Here is a 20,486-nt window from a genome sequence, read left to right as displayed (position 1 = left end):
ACCCCTTTATCACCAAGTTTTTATGCATTAGTTTCAACTCTCACACAGTGCATGAGTAGGATCTCCTAACATGTGGGTCTGGGAAGTAGATGATGAGGTAGAACCTATTACTTGTTTTATTATCAAACCCTTGGGAGTTACTTGTACGTTATGCTTACATTGCCATGCTATGCTCGTAGACGTGGATTGGGTTTGAGTGTATCCATTACAGTTGTGAGTTGTTAATTAATGGTTCAACTTAAGGTGGCAACTTTAATACACATCTGGATGGATTACTTGTGGGCACCTGGAGAATTCAGTGTTGTCCTAGGATGTCCTGGAGTACCCGTGTGATCATCCTACGGTCTACCACCTAGGCTCAAAGGAATCATAAGACTGTTCATGGTAGAAACTTTCATGTGCAGCCACAAGCCATTATGGGCTCTGGCATAGTTGAGTAAGTTGCGTGAGCTCTTGAAGAGGTGGACTAGCAGATGTAGGGGATTGTAGGTGTACCGGTCCGCCCAGAGTAGAGAGAAAATGCTTCTGAAAGATTGTGTCTCGGTCATCCGTTTCTCAAACACCCTGTAGTGCGAGAAATCCAACGGAGGAGATCGAGTCTTGTGGGGAAAAGTGTGCAAACCTCTGCAGAGTGTATAAACTAATCATGGTTAGTCGTGTCCCCGGTTATGGACATCTCGAGTATCTGGTTATTGGATTATCATATGGATCTCATCACTCTAAATTAATTTGTTGGGTTGATAATTACTTTTAATTGGGATTGAGTTGAACGAACCTTCTCAATATTGATCAACTACCATGATAGTTAAATAAAATATATTCCTTTGTTATAGGGAAAATTGGCTTTTCGCAAAACATATTAACCATACATCCTCCACCAGCCATATATGCATGTAGTGATAGCATTTATTTGTTCATTACTCTCCCGTGTTACATTGCCAGCATATTCCATGTGCTGACCCATTTTCGGGCTGCAACGTATCATGTTGCAGACTTTTTAGACAAGGAGTAAGATGCGATAGGTCGTTTTTCATGCACTCAGCTATGCCGTTGGAGTTGATGGATTCACTTTATCTTCCAAGTCTTCCGCTGTTATCGTATTAGATGGCCTTAAGCCATATTTATTGTAATAAGTTCTCTCTTGAGACATTCGATATAATAAATGTGTGATTGCCACTTTGTTATAAATCCTTCGAGTACTGTGTGTGTCAGCATTACCAATCCAAGGATGACACTGAAGCACAGAGACTTGACCGTTTGAGGTCGGGTCGCTACAATTATTTTTTATATAAATGAATGGTCAGGAGATAACGTGAACAATTACGCTGCGGTGGAAGGTTGCATTGCATATCAGGTATGCCTACATATTGCATGTATATATGGCAAGAATTGCTGACGTGGCTAGATGATGATGTGGACGGGCTGCATGTTAAGAGAATACGTAGTAATGAAGATCAACTTCTTAAGAACGTAAGATGTAAGATGTGACAGCTCCACCTCTTTGGCCGAAAGCGTTCACCAGATTTTCCAGCCTCATGTCGTTCGTTATCGCCTCCACAGCCATGTGGAGAGGCAGCGCCACTGCCGCCTCCACCGCGAGGGCTCTCCGCTTGGGCTTGCTCGCTGATCCCATCCGCAACCCCTCTACGGCTGTTCTTCCCATCGCTTCAGCGCGGGCCACCTGCTCGGTACCCTCTGCCGCCTCCCCTGCACCCATCGTTGCTGAAGCGGCGGCCTCCTCGGTAGCTGTTTCGTCGGGAGCCAGATCCGCCTCCGACGTGCTGCGGCACTACAGGTGTGCTACTGGGAGCTCTCCAAAGCCCGTCTCAGGTGTGCGATTTGCTTATGTTTCCCTTCAGAAGATGACTTATATTCTTACAATTCATGTTTTTCAGAATGAAATAAAGATATACTCTTCAATTCTTATGGTTAAATTCCATAGAAATGAATTTCACTAACTTTGTGATTTGGGATCTGTAACAGTTGAGCACTAACTCATTAATACCCCTTAACGTTTATGCGCTGTAGGATCTAGTGTGCTGAATTGTGAACCTGGGCTTCGTAATGTTAAACTTCAGATATCAAGTCCGCCGTACATGTCCAATGTACTCGGGCGACTTGTAGTGTATATTAGCAGGAGTCTTCGTTATAGGCTAGGAGATGTTTATCTTCTGTAACTATAACTCTATCTCTTCCTAGCTTGATCTTCAAGTTATAATCCCTCCTGTAATCTTAACTGTATGTGTTATCAGGACTCGCACCCCTGCCTATAATATACGCAGCGTCCCCTTTATACGAGGTAAGACGTTTTCTGCTTCGCACATGGTAGTCAGAGCCTTTCCTTTTCCCATCTAGAGCTTCTGTCGAACCCATCTAGCCTAGCCATGTCTTCCTCCGGCTCCTTCTTGCCTAGCCTCAACAATCAGGTCACAGAGAAGCTGTCGCGCACGAACTACGTGTTGTGGCGCACGCAGATCACACCTCAGCTGCGCGGTGCCGGCGTCTTCGGCTACATCGACGGCACCAACCCGGAGCTGGCCAAGCTCCTCGTCACAACCAAGGATGGCAAGAAGACTTCATCGCCCAACCCTCTCCACCCTATATGGGTACGGGAGGATCAGCAGGTCCTTGGCTACCTGCTGAATAACCTCACAAAAGAGGTCCTGGTCACGGTGACCACGGTCACCACGGCGGGCGCGCTCTGGACGATGCTCACGGCCATGTTGTCTTCACAATCGGCGAGTCGCATCAACAACATCCGCACCTCCCTCATCAACGTGCAGAAGGGAAACCTCTCAGTGGCCTCCTACTTCGCCGTCATGCATGGCTATGCCGATGAGCTGGCCGCGACAGGCAAGCCTATCCAGGACGATGAGCTCATCTCGTACATCATCCATGGGTTGGAGGCAGACTATCAACCTCTGGTGTTGGCTCTCGACGCCCGTGTCACTCCTGCGACCCTCGACGAGCTCTTCGCCATGCTGTCCAACTTCGACCAGCGCATGGCCCAGTTCCACGGATCCAGCGGCTTCAAATCTTCTGCAAACACGGCGTCGCGCGGCCGGGGTGGAGGATCCTGCTCGCGTGGCCCTCCTCGCTACAAGGGGCGATCTGGCGGCGGCGGCAACAACCGCGGCCCCTCTCCTCAGCGCTCGGGCGGCCGAGGCCGCGGGCGAGGGCGCTGTGGTGGCAACAGAACGCGTCCAGAGACTCCGAGGTGCCAGATCTGCGGGAAGCCCGGCCACACAGCAAAATATTGCTGATACCGTTATGATGATGATGCTGATTCTCAAGACGATGACAAGGTAGCTGCCGCCGCTGATGGTTCCTACGGTATTGACACCAATTGGTACGTCGATAGCGGAGCCACAAACCACATCACGAACGAGCTTGAGAAGGTCAGCATGAAGAAAAAATACCGCGGCAAAGATCAAGTCCATACTGCTAGCGGAGAAGGTATGGGTATAAGTCACATTGGTCACTCTATATTTCGTACCCCTAGTCGCAAACTACACATTAAGAAAATTTTGCATGTCCCTAGTGCACTTTCCGTCCATAGAATTGCCTTTGATAATAATGTCTTTCTCGAATTTCATCCTTTTTTCTTTTTGATCAAGGATCAGGCAACGAGGACAATTCTCTATCAAGGTAGATGTGTTCGAGGGCTCTACCCATTGATTCTGAAGTTTAGAAGATTCAATAAACAAGCTTGTGGTGCTATCAAGCTTTCGTCCATACGATGGCACGATCGTTTAGGACATGCCTCTTTTTCTTTAGTAGAAAAGTTACTTAGGAAAAATAAACTCCCGTTTATTGGTGAGCGTCATGTTGAAACTATTTGTGATTCATGTCAACGAGCTAAAAGTCATCAATTGCCATATCCTATCTCCACTAGTGTTTCTACCAAACCATTGCAACTCATTTTTTCCGATGTTTGGGGTCCAGCCCCTACCTCCGTTGATAGACATACTTATTACGCCAGTTTCATTGATGACTATAGTAAATTCTCTTGGATCTATCTCCTCAAATGGAGATCCGATGTGTTTCAAGTTTTCCAAAACTTTCAAGCGCTTGTTGAACGAAAGTTTGATAGCAAAATCATCGCTGTCCAATCGGATTGGGGAGGGGAATACGAAAAGTTAAATTCCTTCTTCCAAAATCTTGGCATTTCGCACCATCGTGGCATGCTCGCATGCTCACCAACAAAACGGTTCCGCCGAACGCAAGCACATGCACATTGTCGAGGTTGGCCTTGCCCTCTGCGCATCCATGCCTCTCAAGTTTTGGGACGAAGCTTTTCTCACAGCCGTTCACATTATCAACATGCTACCTAGTCATGTCATTAACAATGAAACTCCAGTAGAACGACTCCTTCACACTAAACCAGACTATAAGTCTCTCTGTGTTTTTGGGTGTGCATGTTGGCCGAACCTTCGTCCCTACAACAACCGCAAACTCATGTTTCGCTCAAAACAGTGTGCTTTCCTAGGGTATAGTGCACATCATAAAGGGGTCAAGTGTTTAGATGTCTCCACTGGCCGTGTCTACATCTCACGTGATGTGGTCTTTGATGAAACCAAATTTCCGTTCGCCGACCTCCAACCCAATGCTGGTGCACTCCTACGAAAAGAAATCCTTCTTTTGCCTCCTCATCTCACTAGTTTTGATCAAGGGGGACCTAATATAGATGACTTACTGTTGACTAACCCATCTAATGATGTGCATGCGTTTTGTGTTGATGGAACAGAAGAAATTCGTGCGGGAACTGAAGAAAATAGAGCTAAAACAGCGCCATATTCCATGTGCTTCACCAGGGGAGACAACTTGCCCTCGGGATCCGTCCAGTTGCAGCGGATTGAATCCGCCTCGGGATCGCCTCCTGATCCCGCGTCAGGTGCAGGCGCCTCGGGATCGCCCCTGCTGCCGAGGCAGGCGCATGCGCGCGCCCCGTGCCTCCTCTAGACCCACGTGCCGGTCCCATGGGGCCACGCACGCTCAAGCGCAGAATGCCCCGCACCAATCAGGCAGTACGAGGTACGCCAGCGAACCCGTGACGTACACGCGGCACGATGGCGCGCGACACAGGGAGGGCTCGACTGGGGCGACCGGCGCCGCGACCCAGGTGGATGCGCCATCATCATGCAATGATGGGCTGCATGCACATGCAGATGCTGCACCGGGATCCTCTGTGGTCATTCCAGGTGCTCCACTTCAACAAACAGCCGCAGAAAATCCATCAGGATCGCTCTTGGGATCTGATGTCACACAGGAGCAGTCTGGCGGATCCTCTATGGCCGATCTGGCTGTGTCTCAACAGTGGCATACACATCTGCAACAAGGGGTAATTCAACCTATTAATTACAAGCACATGACAAAGTATGGTATGGTTTGCTCCACAGGTGAACTAGGTGAGCCTAACACCCTTGAAGCGGCATTGTGTGATGAGAAGTGGAATAAAGCTATGCATGAAGAATATATGGCAATGAAAAGAAACAAAACATGGCACTTGGTTCCCCCACAGCAAGGTAAAAACTTGATTGATTGCAAGTGGGTTTTCAGGATTAAGAGGAAAGCTGATGGAACCATTGGTCGATATAAGGCTAGACTCGTTGCAAAGGGGTTTAAACAGAGGTATAGCATAGACTATGAGGACACCTTCAGTCCAGTGGTAAAGGCAGCCACTATTTGTCTTGTCCTGTCTATTGCAGTCTCTAGAGGATGGAGTATTAGATAGCTCGATGTTCAGAATGCGTTCCTCCATGGAGTTCTGGAAGAGGAAGTGTATATGAAACAACCTCCTGGGTTTGAGAGTAAGAATGCTCCTTCTCATGTGTGTAAACTTGATAGCACTATATGGTTTGAAACAAGCTCCAAGGGCATGGTATGCTCGCCTCTGTCACAAAATGCAAGCACTAGGTTTTGTTCCTTCCAAGTCTGACACATCATTGTTTATCTACAACAACTCCAACACGTGCATATTTGTTCTTATATATGTTGATGATATTATTGTGACTAGCTCATCTGACGAAGCAATCACAGGACTCCTCAAGGATTGAAGTGCAGACTTTGCTCTAAAGGATCTTGGTGACTTGCATTAATTTCTTGGGATTGAGGTGAAGAAACACAAGGATGGAATTCACCTCTCTCAAGAAAAATGTGCAACTGACCTGGTTAAGAAAGCTGGATTGCAGGGATGTAAACCCTCACTTACTCCATTATCTAGCTCAGAAAAGTTATCTCTTGCAGAAGGTGAGCTTTTCAATAAAGAGGACAACACTAAATACAAAAGCCTGGTAGGAGCTCTTCAGTATCTCACACTTACCAAGCCTGATATTTCCTTTGCTGTCAACAAAGTCTGCCAGCTTCTTTATGCACCCACCAATGTTCATTTGACAGCTGCAAAACGTATAGTTCGATATGTTAAGCGTACCTTGAGCTTGGGACTGAACTTTAGCAAATTTCCATTCACTCTTGTTAGTGCATTTTCTAACTCTGACCGGGCAGGTTGTCTTGATGACAGACGCTCCACTGGTGGCTTTGCAGTATTCTATGGACCAAATTTGATATCATGGTGTGCACGTAAGCAGGCTACTGTATCCAGGTCAAGCACAGAGGCTGAGTACAAGGCGTTGGCAAATGCCACAGCAGAGATAATATGGGTTCAGTCCATGCTGAAGGAACTTGGCATACAAAGTAAGCATGCTCCTTGTTTGTGGTGTGACAACCTTGGTGCAACATATCTCTCTGCAAATCCAGTGTTCCATGCCAGGACAAAGCATATAGAGATATATTTTCATTTTTTCAGAGAAAGAGTTGCTCAGAAGCAACTTGACATTCGCTTTGTGCATTCCAAAGATCAACTCGCAGATGGATTTACAAAGCCTTTTGCCTACAAGAAGTTTCAAAGACTTCAAGCACAATCTCAACTTGATGAAGTTGTGATTAAGGGAGGGTGTTAAACTTCAGATATCAAGTCTGTCGTACGTGTCCAATGTACTAGGGCGACTTGTAGCATATCTTAGCAGGAGTCTTCGGTTATAGGCTAGGAGATGTTTATCTTCTGTAACTATAACTCTATCTCTTCCTAGCTTGACCTCCAAGTTGTAATCCCTCCTGTAATCTTAACTGTATGCGTTATTAGGACTCGCACCCCTGCCTATAATATACGCAGCGTCCCCTCTGTACGAGGTAAGACGTTTTCCGCTTCGCACACGTAATACTGGCTCTATGAAATTAACTTATGATGATGTTTAGGAAACATACGGTGCTATGTGACAAACTAGCTAATGTAGCCCTTTTGTTTATGTTGTAGAAATGGAATTGTAAGTGTATTGCAGACTAGACAAGCCACACCTCTTTTTGTTATAACCACAACGATGGAAACCCAAATTTCTTGATAAGCAGAACTGCATTCAATTTACCTTGACACACTTAACAGAGGTGTGATGCAGTAGATGTCTTTATACTTAGGTTTGTTTGGAACATGACATCTTCTCTTCTTCTTGTTCTTGTTTTTGCTTCACCATTCAGTTTTGTTGTGCTTTTGGAACCATGTCCTGAAATATTAGGGTCTGACCAAAACTTTTGCGTCCGGTGGCGATCCTAGATGGTAGATAGTGGCCGCTGCCAAATCATTACTATCTTGGACGATCCACCTTGACTATATATGCATAGTGGTCAATTGGTGGTTTAGTGTGCCTGAAAAGCTAAGATTACCTTTATGGTGGTAAAAATGAACTATAATTTAATTATTTCCTGTATGTTTTTGTCATAAGGTGTTTACTATCTGTAGTTTTTTCCATTCATCAGATTTCATAAATTTTGATGGCACTCGACTTCTAGCAATCTGTCCTCATATGAAACAATATCCCATATGTTTGTAGTCCAAATGTTCAGTTGTATGTTCTCTCTAGAATTCATATTGCACATACGGTATTTATATTCTATTGTTTGTTGAACCACATAATACCCTTATTTAGAACGGGAATGCAATTCATAGGTTATTGAAAGTCTGATGTGCCATCTAACATCCATTATTACTTCTTTTTGACTAGAATGCATAAATTGAATCGAGAGTTTGATACAATACCTCAAAATTCAATTAGTTAAAATATCTCAGACAGTAGGCATGACCATCTATTCTCCCTATGAAAAATGCTAGTTGTAATGCCTTCTTTGGTGAAATTGTTCTGTGGGATTTGGCTTAATGTACGTCTGGAGAGTGGCCATATGGGTTAATATATGTCCTTTGGAATACATTCAGACAACCTTATGATTTTGAATTTTCCATGGTGTGTCTTGCATCTTGGAACTCCTTGTGACTGATGAATTATTTGTCCTCTTGTTGCATTTCTTCCATTTGATTATACATTCCATTTTTATGGTATCTAGTGCACTTGTTGTGGCAACAACAGGAGCTGGACATGTGCTCGGGAGTGGCAGCATTGTAGACATTGCTGGACTATGCTACACATGCACTGGTACCATGATGGTTGCAGCATCTGCCAACACTCTCAACCAGGTGTGTGCTTGTTTTTTGGGGTAGCCTTTACCATTAGCATGATGGTTAACAAAACCAATATTCATTTTTGTTAAAATTCTTGCAATCCTTTTATGTTCATTGTTACACAATGTCACACTTTAATATCAGTTTTTGGGAAGTTATTCTGCTTTTCTTACATATTTACTCCCTCCGTCCCAAAATAAGTGTCTCAACTTTGTACTAACTCTAGTACAAAGTTGTACTAAGGTTGAGACACTTATTTTGGGACGAAGGGAGTACATTATTTCGGGATTTATAGATATCATTATACACCTGGTTATCACACTTAGAGACAATGAACTTGGTGCATCGACATCCTTTTCAGGTGTTCGAGATAAATAATGATGCTAAAATTAAAAGGACAATGCGACGGCCCCTACCATCAGGGCGTATTAGTCCTGTGCATGCTGCCATGTGGGCTACAAGTGTTGGAGCTGCAGGAACAACATTACTGGCTTGCAAGGTTCGGCTCTGCCATTTGCCTGTACTTGCTTTACACTTTGTTTTAAGTGTGTACGTCCACTGAAGTTGGTAAAGTGCTGTGTTATTGGAACTAAACATTGAGAATTTTTGGCAAGGTCTGTGCAGGCTAATGGCTTAGCTGCTGGGCTTGTAGCATCCAATCTCATCATGTATGCATTTGTATACACTCCATTGAAGCAAATACACCCTGTCAATACATGGGTGGGAGCAGTTGTTGGCGCCATTCCACCACTTCTAGGGTATGTTACTGCTGAAGACACATTTCTGGATTGTCTAGGTGCGGGTTGAAGGTGGTATTTTATATGTAGAATAATGGAGCGAGTGTATATTCTTCATCTCCTATTTTAATTTCTTGTTCTGCTCCCTGGTTATAGTCATTTAATGGCCTGGCAACTGGAACAATCTGGTTTAATACTGCCATGAAGATCATGCATGGCCCGACGTATGGGATTGGGTAATAGAACATGACTTAGGGAGGACGAATGAGGGAGATGACAGATTGATAAACTATTCTCTTATTGCATGATTAAATGTTATACATGCTAGTCCTTTATGTAGGATGACTAACTTGATTCGCAAGATGTATTTCAGTTTAGACCAAAGTTTTAAAAGGCGCTAGGCGCTAATTGTGAGTTTTGCCACTGCCTTGCGCTTTTCTGACCAAAGTGCGCACATTAGCCGCAATTAAGCGTTGAGCGTTTTGCTACTGCCTAGAGCCTAGGCGTGCCTTTTTTATGGTTTATTAAACTCAAGGCCAAACCATAGCTACCTTCCTAGTTCAGTTGGACTCTTCTTAATTTAACTAGCCTTTTTGTAATGGACCCAACTGTATCCAACAAGGACAATTACTAATTGAGTTACTCCTTTTCTTAACTTTCCTATCTCTAGCATAATGTATCTGACGCCTTCATGGATAAGCCTATTTCCTGCTGCCTTGTGCACCCACGGCCATAACAGACTCATCAGAATAAAGCAACATATCATAGAGACATCTGGACCTACCAGCTTAAGCACACAAATTGAAGTTATGAACTACTCTCAAATCCATAGCTACTGACATAAAGAATCAAACTGGATGATTCCACTGCCCTGGAGACTGTTTCAGGCCATACACTGACATCTTAAGCAAGCAAATAAAAAGAAAGGGGTCACATATAGGCTCGGAGTCCGGTAATACTTCAAGGAGAAGGAAGGCTCTAAGTCTCCCACTGGCATTATAAAGGAAGGAGATACAAGAAAGCAAATTTACAACTGGACGCGACTCTTTATGTTACCTGAACCCTTCTTTTACTGGAATGCCAGCATTATTGCACTAGAAGGTCTTTAGGGGTTGGAATGCACTGTGGTGCGGTTAAAGCAAAAGGTGCATTAGATGAATATGATGACTCAGATTTGAGAACTGGAATGGGTGTATGGTTTTTCTATCTGTAAATTCATGTCTTTACATCTGTCCTTGACCACAGCATGCAGCTATTCATAATCACTTCCCTACATTTCTATTTTATAAACCCTTTAGTATTTGTAGCATCGCTCTAATAGACTACCTACACAGGTGTAGACTATCATGCTTTTGTGTATCATGGGCATATATTCTGTGTATTATTGCATTTCTGTTTATTTATTGAATGGATATCAATGTGGTTGTGCAATATTATGTTTACACGGCATGTGGCCCTTATTTATCTTCATACAGGTGGGCAACAGCAGCATCTGAAGTGTCACTCAACTCTATGCTTCTACCTGCTGCTTTGTACTATTGGCAGTTACCACATTTCATGGCCCTTGCGTACTTATGCCGCGATGACTACCTTGCTGGAGGGTAATTTAGTCATTCCAACCGGTTATTACCAGATCTACTGTAGAAGTTACATCAATCAAAATGTTAACATGTGTGAAACCAACCTAATTTGTATCCTTGACATGTGTGTTAAACATGTCACGTTACAGATGACTTGGGTCTCACGTAGAGTAGTTAGGAGGATCTAGTTTGTTAGCACTTGTTTATCTCTTAATGATGTAATCCTTCTCTATCTCCCCATATCTCTCTGGTTATTTAAACCAACAATGTAATCTATCGATATATGCCTCTGCGAGAGCTGGCCTCGCCAATATGAATATAAATACATGTGGGCTCCCATGTTACGGGAGTTGAGACGCTTTATGAAACCTTTCATGGTATACAGAGCCTCCTCTTCCATCTCATCTAGCTTCCATCGTCCCTCTCCTACCCGCCATGTCTTCCTCAAGCCAAGTCCCCTTAGCCGGCCTCAACAACACCATCTCTGAACCCTTAACCCGCACAAACTATGTGCTATGGCGTGCCCAAGCCCGATCCCAAATCATTGGGGCAGGCCTCTTTGGTTACCTTGATGGAACCATCCCCGAACCATCAGCCAAAATCACCTCCAAAAACTCTGAAGGGAAGGAACAGATCGTTCCCAACCCAGTCTATGCTGCTTGGTTAATCCAAGATCAGCAACTAGTAGCCTATCTGCTAAGGAATCTTTCTAAGGAAGTCCTGGTGCAAGTTGCCTCTCTGAAAAAATCACAAGCCATCTGGTCCGTGATACGTCTCCAACGTATCTATAATTTTTGATTGCTCCATGCTATATTATCTACTGTTTTGGACATTATTGGGCTTTATTATCCACTTTTATATTATTCTTGGGACTAACTTATTAACCAGAGGCCCAGCCCAGAATTGCTGTTTTTTGCCTATTTTAGGGTTTCGAAAAAAAGGAATATCAAACGGAGTCCAAACAAAATGAAACCTTCGGGAACGTGATTTTGTCATCGAATACAACTCAGGAGACTTGGACCCTACGTCAAGACACGTAACAGGAGGCCACGAGGTAGGGGGGCGCGCCTACCCCACCCCCAGGCGCTCCCTCCACCCTCGTGGGCCCCCTGTTGCTCCATCGACGTACTTCTTCCTCCTATATATATACCCACGTACCCCGAAACGATCAGATACAGAGCCAAAAACCTAATTCCACCGCCGCAACTTTATGTATCCACGAGATCCCATCTTGGGGCCTGTTCCGGAGCTTCGCCGGAGGGGGCATCGATCACGGAGGGCTTCTTCATCAACACCATAGCCCCTCCGATGAAGTGTGAGTAGTTTACCTCAGACCTACGTGTCCATAGTTAGTAGCTAGATGGCTTCTTCTCTCTTTTTGGATCTCAATACAATGTTGTAACATCCCAAATTTTCAATTTGGAATGTTACACATTAGATCATCATGCATATAGTATTTTCTTGCATTTTGGTTGATCCTAGAAATTTCACGCAACTCAAGGACCCTCGGAGAGAGTTGGAGATTTCATATTTTCATATTTGAGTTTTCTCAAATTTTGAAAAAAGAGGATCATTTGATTTATTTATTTTATTTTCAATTATTTTTCCGGTGTCAAAATATATGAGAGAGGGAATAATATGACTTTCCCAAATTTAGGAAAAATGAAGATTTAATAAATAGATCACTTTTGGTTTTTGCCGGAGTTTTGTTTGCGTTTTATTTGGATAGGGAAAAATGTGTGTTTTCAAAAATTGCATTTTAGGTCCGTAGAAAAGTTCATTTTGTTCGGCTCATTTTTAGGACTCGGGGAAAATTTACTTTAGAATTTTTGGAGCTCGTTTAGATTTTCTTTTCTGTGTTTTTCTGCGCGCGAAACCGTTTAAAAAAAAAGAGCAGGCCAGCCGGGCCAAAGGCCCAGCCAGCCGCCGCCCCCAGCAGCGCTGCGCGCCTCGTGCGCCAGGCGCCAGCCGCCGTCACTCTGGCTGAGTCCCAGCGGGACTTAGGTCGGTTAGCCCCTCCCCTTTCCTTTGTTTCGTTTTCCTTTTTCCTCTCTTTTTCTTGTCCCCTACCCCAAGTAAATTCCCCCCTCACCTATATAAATACCCCCACACCCCCCCTCCAAAACATCAAATCAAACCTTCTCCTCACATCAAACCCCAAGCCCCACACCACCCCGCGCCTCCCCAAGCCGCGCCCCACCCCGCGCCCCTCACCCACGCCGCGCCCTCACCACCGCCGCCGCCGCCCCTCACCCACGCCGCCGCCCTTGTGCATCGTGCCCTCACCCGCCGCCGCCGCCCTAGCACGCCGCCGTCGCCACCGTTCGCCCCGCCTCGCCGGAGGTAGCCCCGCGCCTCTCTTTTTCTTCCCCACGGTTCGGTTCTTTTAAAAGAAACCGTTCCAGTTTTCTTTTCCGGTTTTTCTCTCCGATTCTTCATTTCGGTTTCTTTTCCGAAACCCTAGATCGGTTTTCTGTTTTCTTTTTCGGTTTCTTTTCCGAAAACCCTAGATCGGTTTTCGTTCTTCTTTCGGACCGTTCGTCTCAACGAACGTGATCACCGATTATTCCCGGTTAACGACGCCCGTTCGTTTAACCGTTCGTCTCTTTCTTTTCGTCGGATTTATTCCGCGACCGCGATCTCAGATCCGATCTTCGTTCTAGTTTATCTTCTCGCCCATTTTTCGGAATCAGGTGATTCAAGCACCTGGAGTTTCGTCTCGAAACCGCCGTTCCGTCTAATCAACTTGAACAAGCTTTTGCTACGGTAAAATTTGACCTAGTTTCAACTTGCTAGAACCGAGTTGTTTTCTTCCGCCGTTTGTTTTCTGTCGTTTGTTCGGTTCGTTCTTTCTTTGCAACCGGAGTTCTTAAATTGAACTTTCTGGTTCGTTTCTCTCGTTCGAGTTTTACTTGTGCATTAGATGAGTACTTATTGTGTGGTTACTATTGCTTGCTTACGATAGATTGACCGGAGTGTGACGAGTAGATCTATCAAGAGTTTTAAGTGCGAATCATCTTCATCTACATTGCAGGCAAGTTCACACTTTGATCATACCTTTTTCCACAACCCATGTTTTATTGCATTAGATCAATCCTCTCACATTGCATGATTAGGATCTAATTAAATTGTGGGATGGGAATTAGATGAGGTAGTACCTATTACCTGTATTATTATGAAACCTTTGGGAGTTACTTCTACGTTTGCTATTTATGCCATGCTATGCTAGTAGACGTGGATTGGGTGAGTGATATCCATGACAGATGTGAGATATTTAATTTTAATGGTTTATCTAAGGTGGCAACCTAACACACATCTGGGTGGATTGAGGCACCTGATGTCTATCAGGACTTGCCTGTTTTTTTTGGACCGCCACCCAGGCTCAAAGGGATCATAAGATCTTTCATGCTAGAAACTTCCGTGTGCAGCCACAAGCCATTATGGGCTCTGGCATAGTTGACTAAGTTGTGCGAACTCTTACAGTGGTGGACTAGCAGATGTAGGGGATGTAGGTGTATCGGTCTACCCAATCGTAAGGTGCTAGTGCTTCTGAAAGGCTATGTCTCAGTCATCCGTTTCTCAAACACCATGTAGTGCGAGAAATCCAACGGAGGCGATCGAATCTTGTGGGGAAAAGTGCGCAAACCTCTGCAGAGTGTACAAACTAATCATGATTAGCCGTGTCCCCCGGTTATGGACAACTTGAGTATCTAGTACTTGAATATCATTGTGAATCTCAACATGTTACTTCTAATTAATGTTGTTGGGTTTTTAATTATTTTAATTGGGATTGAGAATGCTGTCAACCATTCTCAATGTTTCACAACCACCATGATAGTTAAATAAATTTATTCCTTTGCAGTAGGGAAAAATTGGCTTTACGCAAAAACCTTATAACCATAGAGCTTTTCCACCAGCCATATATGCATATAGTGATAGCCTTTGTTCATCATTTTCTCTATGGTGTGAATTTGCCAGTACATTCAATGTACTGACCCGTTTCTGGCTGCAACGTCTCATGTTGCAGGTTTCTTACGACGAGTAAGTGATACATTAGGGTTACGATTTCTACACTCAACTCTGCCGTTGGCGTTGATGGGAATTCACAACCTTGTTGCTTCCGCTATTTTGGATTGAGGTAATAGTATTTACGTTACTCTATACATGTGATTTACCTCTGTTATAAATCCTTCGAGTACTGTGTGTGTCAGCATACCGATCCAGGGATGACACCTAAGCACAGAGACTTGATCCATTCAGGTCGGGTCGCTACAAGATGGTATCAGAGCACATGTTGACTGTAGGACGTGACCCTAGAAACTGGCAAGCCCATAGCAAAGATTTTTCTCTACAACTTTCCCTTTCAAAAAGACCTTTTATCTCTCTTCTCCTCTGAGCTTATTCAAATATTCCCTTTTAGTGAGACTATACCCATTTCCCCTTTTGACCACACAAAGATTCGATTGATGAGACCGCTCCAAGAAGTACAAGATATCGGACAACTAAGACCACTTCGGAATGAAGAGTATTTTCCGTGCATCTGAATAATGGAAACTACAATGGTTGAAAACCGAAGACAAGTAGAATTTGAAGGCTCTGAAGAATTCCCAGATTTGTATGACCTAGGAAGGCTACCCTGATGGAACTTAACAGATTATGGAAGTTGTCAATACCCGAGATCAAGGTGTATTGGAGAAAGACTGAAACAAGGAGCATGAGAACTCGAAGTTTTGTCAAAGAAAACCCTAAGGCAGGGGATATCAATTATGGAAGATAGTTCATGGCAATGACAAGGGCAGAAACACGGTTATCCGTGATGTCATCCCCGCTAATGCTATTGTCACCGTGCTGAGTTAAGGATGCATGTCATCAGAATGGATTTGATGGAAGAAGGCTGATAGAGCACCTAGCATAAGATGAAGTTTTAGCCCTAGCCGGTATAACACCAGGATCTGGAGTAGTACATCAAGAAGTTTAGAATGGAGCCCCAGGAAGGCGTATTAGACAAGGAAGTATTTCATGAGGAACTCAGGATCCTGAAGATGAGAGTAGCCAAGCTAGAGAAGTAAAACCTCGAGATACCGGAAAATTGTCAAGAACTGAAGGACAGTATGACCATGGTTCATGTGAAGGATGTTGAAACCAGAAGTTTGAAATGCAACTCCGGAATATTAAAGGATGTCACGAGAGATTTCACGTCAACAGAGATGATCTGGCAAAAGAACTTGAGAAGGACAAGCATGATTGGAAGAAGCCATTGGAGGCTTGAACAAGGCTTGAAGAGTTTGGAGACATTGAAGATTTATTGACCTTTAGAAGACCAAACCCCTGTTATATACCTACGTTAGATGCGACGTTTGTGAGCTGTCATTTGTTTGATGTTTTTCGACAGCCACAACAAAAATCTGTCTTTTCAAAACTTTTGTTTGTATTGTGTGCATTCCTCTCTCTTGATCTCTCTTATCTCACCCCAAACCCATGGACCCAATAGAGGATGAATGGAGATGAGCTTGTATTTTCGGGACCGACGAGTCAATTGGAGATAGACCGATGGATTCAGAACATGGAGGATCACATGGAGAACAACCCTATAGCCGAAAAGGATATGGCCCAGCATGCTCTTCAATGCTTTGAAAGAGGTGCTGCTACTTGGTGGAGGATGTACCAAACAATCAATGGATGGCAAGGAGTAACCACTTGGAAAGAATTTAAGTTGACTTTGCTAAAGTCTCAGCTTGTGTCCCAGAAGTTGAAGTCTTATGGAAAGGATATAAGGAAACCTTGTGCATGCAAGATTTGTGGAGAAATCGGACACACCCATAAAGAACACAAGGATGAATGCCCTAATTGTGAAGGAAGTCACCCAGCTGAAGAATGCCCAACTAGGCAGATCACTTGTTTCTTGTGTGAAGGGACTACCCACTATCCTGCTCAGTGTCACATTTACCCCATGGTACAAAGAACCATCCAGCAGAAGGAAGAAGCAATGAAAGGAGCTCTTATGGAAAGTTTAGAAGAACTTGTGATGAAGAAAGAGGTGGAGGACACACCCAAAGAAGAACCAATTAAACCCTACACCAAGTCTTGCTATTCATGTGGAGAAGAAGGACACATCCCCCAGAATTGTATGAATGGGAATCTAGTAGAATTCCCGGCTGAGGAAGTAGAGTATGACCCACAGGAAATAGAAGCTCTGATTGGAATGGAAAAGTCCGGAAAGAGAAGTAGATTGGATTCCAGGAAGGATCTGAGTCATGTCACCTGTTATGGGTGCAAGGAGTCAGGGCACTACCTCAACAAATGCCCAAAAAGGAAACCTCGATACTTGTCAGAAGTAATATGTTTTAGTTGTAATAAAGCAGGGCACTTTGCCAGAGATTGTCCGAAGGAGAAGGAGACTTGTGATAAGTAGTTGAGTTTGTACCAGAAGAAATATAGTCGTAGTAGTGAGGACATTTTCCTTTATATTGAGGTGTTGAGTTGAGGCATGTAATGGAAAAACAGGAGATTGTAATAATTTGAGAATCAATAAAGTTAGCAGTGTTGGTACTGATTTGGATTTTATGAGTTACCCTATGAGGAAAGATGTTGACCATTTTTGAGGATATGAGAAATATGGTCTATAAAATATTGGAGCATTTTAAGGGTGGTAGTACCCTGTAAGAACCGTTGACCCCTGGAAACGATAAGGATACTCCCCTGAGTGGATTTCGGACAAAATGAATACGAGTTTTGTCTCGATATGTGTGATGCCCCAAGAGTATGTGGGATGAAGTTGGAGACCGACAGTTGTTTGGACCTAAGGTGATCAAAGGAGTCGGAAGAGAATGTTAAGTTGATTTGAGATAGACTGAAGGTAGTTCAGTCCAGGCAAAAGAGTTATGTAGACTCAAAAACTCAAGGAGGTAGTTTATGAAATTGGAGACAGAGCATGTCTTCGCGTGTCCCCTGTGCGAGGAGTTAAATGGATTGGAGTTAAGGGAAAATTTGCCCCAAGATTTGTAGGACCATACCGAGTTTTGGAGCATATGGGAGAAGTGGCCAACAAGTTGGAGTCACCCGAAGGACTGTCAGGAGTTCAGGATGTGTTTCACGGTTCCCAGTTGAAGAAGTGCCATGCAGAGATGGCCAATATTCTCCTGTAAAGACGCTTGACCGCGGAAAGGATAATGATGTTCCACGAAGTGGAATATGGACTTCATGAGTATAAGTTTTTATCTCGGTATGAGGGATATTCCACGAGGATGAAGAGATGAATTACTATTGGACATAAAGGAGGTATGATGTTGGAAATATGGATCAATGGAAACTCCATGATGAGTCTGAGTAAACATGTCCTAGTTTGGTGCCAATAGAAGGAAGACAGAACAATTGGATGGATTTAAGAATACTAGGAAGTTGGATGTTGGATTAGAGATCCGCTGCCCCGATGAAGAGTTCAAGGTTTGCAAGTGATGAGATGTGCCATAACCCGCAAGCCCCAGGACCTGCCAAGAAGCAAGCACATTCTTGCTAAAGGAAAAAAAACCCTGGAAGAGGATATGCCCTTATCGGTAGACGATCTTATAGGAGTAACGCAAAACCTGAGAGTTGTGAAGGAACGATAGATGTTTGTCTGGCTTGCAGAATCAATGGATTATTCCGAACTTGGTTCGTCGACAAGAGAAATTCTGCAATGCTTGTGAGGATGACCGAGTGTTAGAATGCGAGATTCGCTAAACCGTATACAAGGTAATGATTTGGGTGCGGGATGGATTGATCACCATACCGACTTACTCTTATTATCCGCCTTGCTATGTGGGATGGTAAATCTGAGTGACTTACCTATAGTAGAGAGACGACGATCAAAACCTTGTTAAACCTTAGAATGGTATAAGTATTTTTCCCTTGTACACGGCAGCTTTTTGCCAACCGTAGGTTATACGGTGAGGATCAACCCAGACCCATTTCCTGCAGGAGAAACCATAAATTGTTGACCACCATGAGATATGGATAGTTGTTTAGTTTTGGCGCCAGACCCGTCAGCTACAAAGACCCAGTCGCGGAATAACCTTACCAAAATAAAAGGATAGAAGAATTGTGGTAAAGGTTATGCCACTACCAGAAGAGTTCAGAGAAGGAATTTTCTCGAGGATCTGAGAAGACCGACACTGTCAAGAATAAGGATGGAGTATATGAGTTTTGATGGAACCGTAACCATGCTTCTAAGGGTGGTAGCACCCCAGACCCCGGAGATGATCGATGGATTTTGAGAAGACCCCAAACCCTAACCTTTTCTTGCTAGCCTCTCCGAATCTCGAGGACGAGATTCCTTTTAAGGGTGGTAGGTTTGTAACATCCCAAATTTTCAATTTGGAATGTTACACATTAGATCATCATGCATATCGTATTTTCTTGCATTTTGGTTGATCCTAGAAATTTCACGCAACTCAAGGACCCTCGGAGAGAGTTGGAGATTTCGTATTTTCATATTTGAGTTTTCTCAAATTTTGAAAAAAGAGGATCATTTGATTTATTTATTTTATCTTCAATTATTTTTCCGGTGTCAAAATATATGAGAGAGGGAATAATATGACTTTCCCAAATTTAGGAAACATGAAGATTTAATAAATATATCACTTTTGGTTTTTGCCGGAGTTTTGTTTGCGTTTTATTTGGATAGGGAAAAATGCGCGTTTTCAAAAATTGCATTTTAGGTCTGTAGAAAAGTTCATTTTGTTCGGCTCATTTTTAGGAGTCGGGGAAAATTTACTTTAGAATTTTTGGAGCTCGTTTAGATTTTCTTTTCTGTGTTTTTCTGCGCGCGAAACTGTTTAAAAAAAAGAGCAGGCCAGCCGGGCCAAAGGCCCAGCCAGCCGCCGCCCCCAGCAGCGCTGCGCGCCTCGTGCGCCAGGCGCCAGCCGCCGTCGCTCTGGCCGAGTCCCAGCGGGACTTAGGTCGGTTAGCCCCTCCCCTTTCCTTTGTTTCGTTTTCCTTTTTCCTCTTTTTTTCTTGTCCCCTACCCCAAGTAAATTCCCCCCCTCACCTATATAAATACCCCCACACCCCTCCCCTCCAAAACATCAAATCAAACCTTCTCCTCACATCAAACCCCAAGCCCCACACCACCCCGCGCCTCCCCAAGCCACGCCCCACCCCGCGCCCCTCACCCACGCCGCGCCCCTCACCACCGCCGCCGCCGCCCCTCACCCACGCCGCTGCCCTTGTGCATCGCGCCCTCACCCGCTGCCGCCGCCCCTATAGCGCCGCCGCCGCCGCCCTAGCACGCCGCCGTCGCCACCGTTCGCCCCGCCTCGCCAGAGGTAGCCCCGCGCCTCTCTTTTTCTTCCCCACGGTTCGGTTCTTTTAAAAGAAACCGTTCCATTTTTCTTTTCCGGTTTTTCTCTCCGATTCTTCGTTTCGGTTTCTTTTCCGAAACCCTAGATTGGTTTTCCGTTTTCTTTTTCGGTTTCTTTTCTGAAAACCCTAGATCGGTTTTCGTTCTTCTTTCGGACCGTTCGTCTCAACAAACGTGGTCACCGATTATTCCCGGTTAACGACGCCCATTCGTTTAACCGTTCGTCTCTTTCTTTTCGTCGGATTTATTCCGCGATCGCGATCTCAGATCCGATCTTCGTTCTAGTTTATCTTCTCGCCCGTTTTTCGGAATCAGGTGATTCAAGC

At 44.3% G+C, this 20,486-nt stretch overlaps 1 pseudogene; it reads left to right on the top strand.

The window, feature by feature from the left end:
* Positions 1–1,525: 1,525 nt before the first annotated feature.
* LOC125518384 (protoheme IX farnesyltransferase, mitochondrial-like) overlaps positions 1,526–20,486 on the top strand; it is a 32,293-nt pseudogene continuing 13,332 nt past the window's right edge.

The sequence above is a fragment of the Triticum urartu genome, chromosome 7A (genome assembly GCF_056163025.1).
Source record: "Triticum urartu cultivar PI428250 chromosome 7A, HENAU_Tu73, whole genome shotgun sequence".
Lineage (NCBI taxonomy): Eukaryota > Viridiplantae > Streptophyta > Magnoliopsida > Poales > Poaceae > Triticum > Triticum urartu.
The sequence above is the reverse complement of the archived record's forward strand: the minus strand, read 5'-3'. Positions and strand labels throughout refer to the sequence as shown.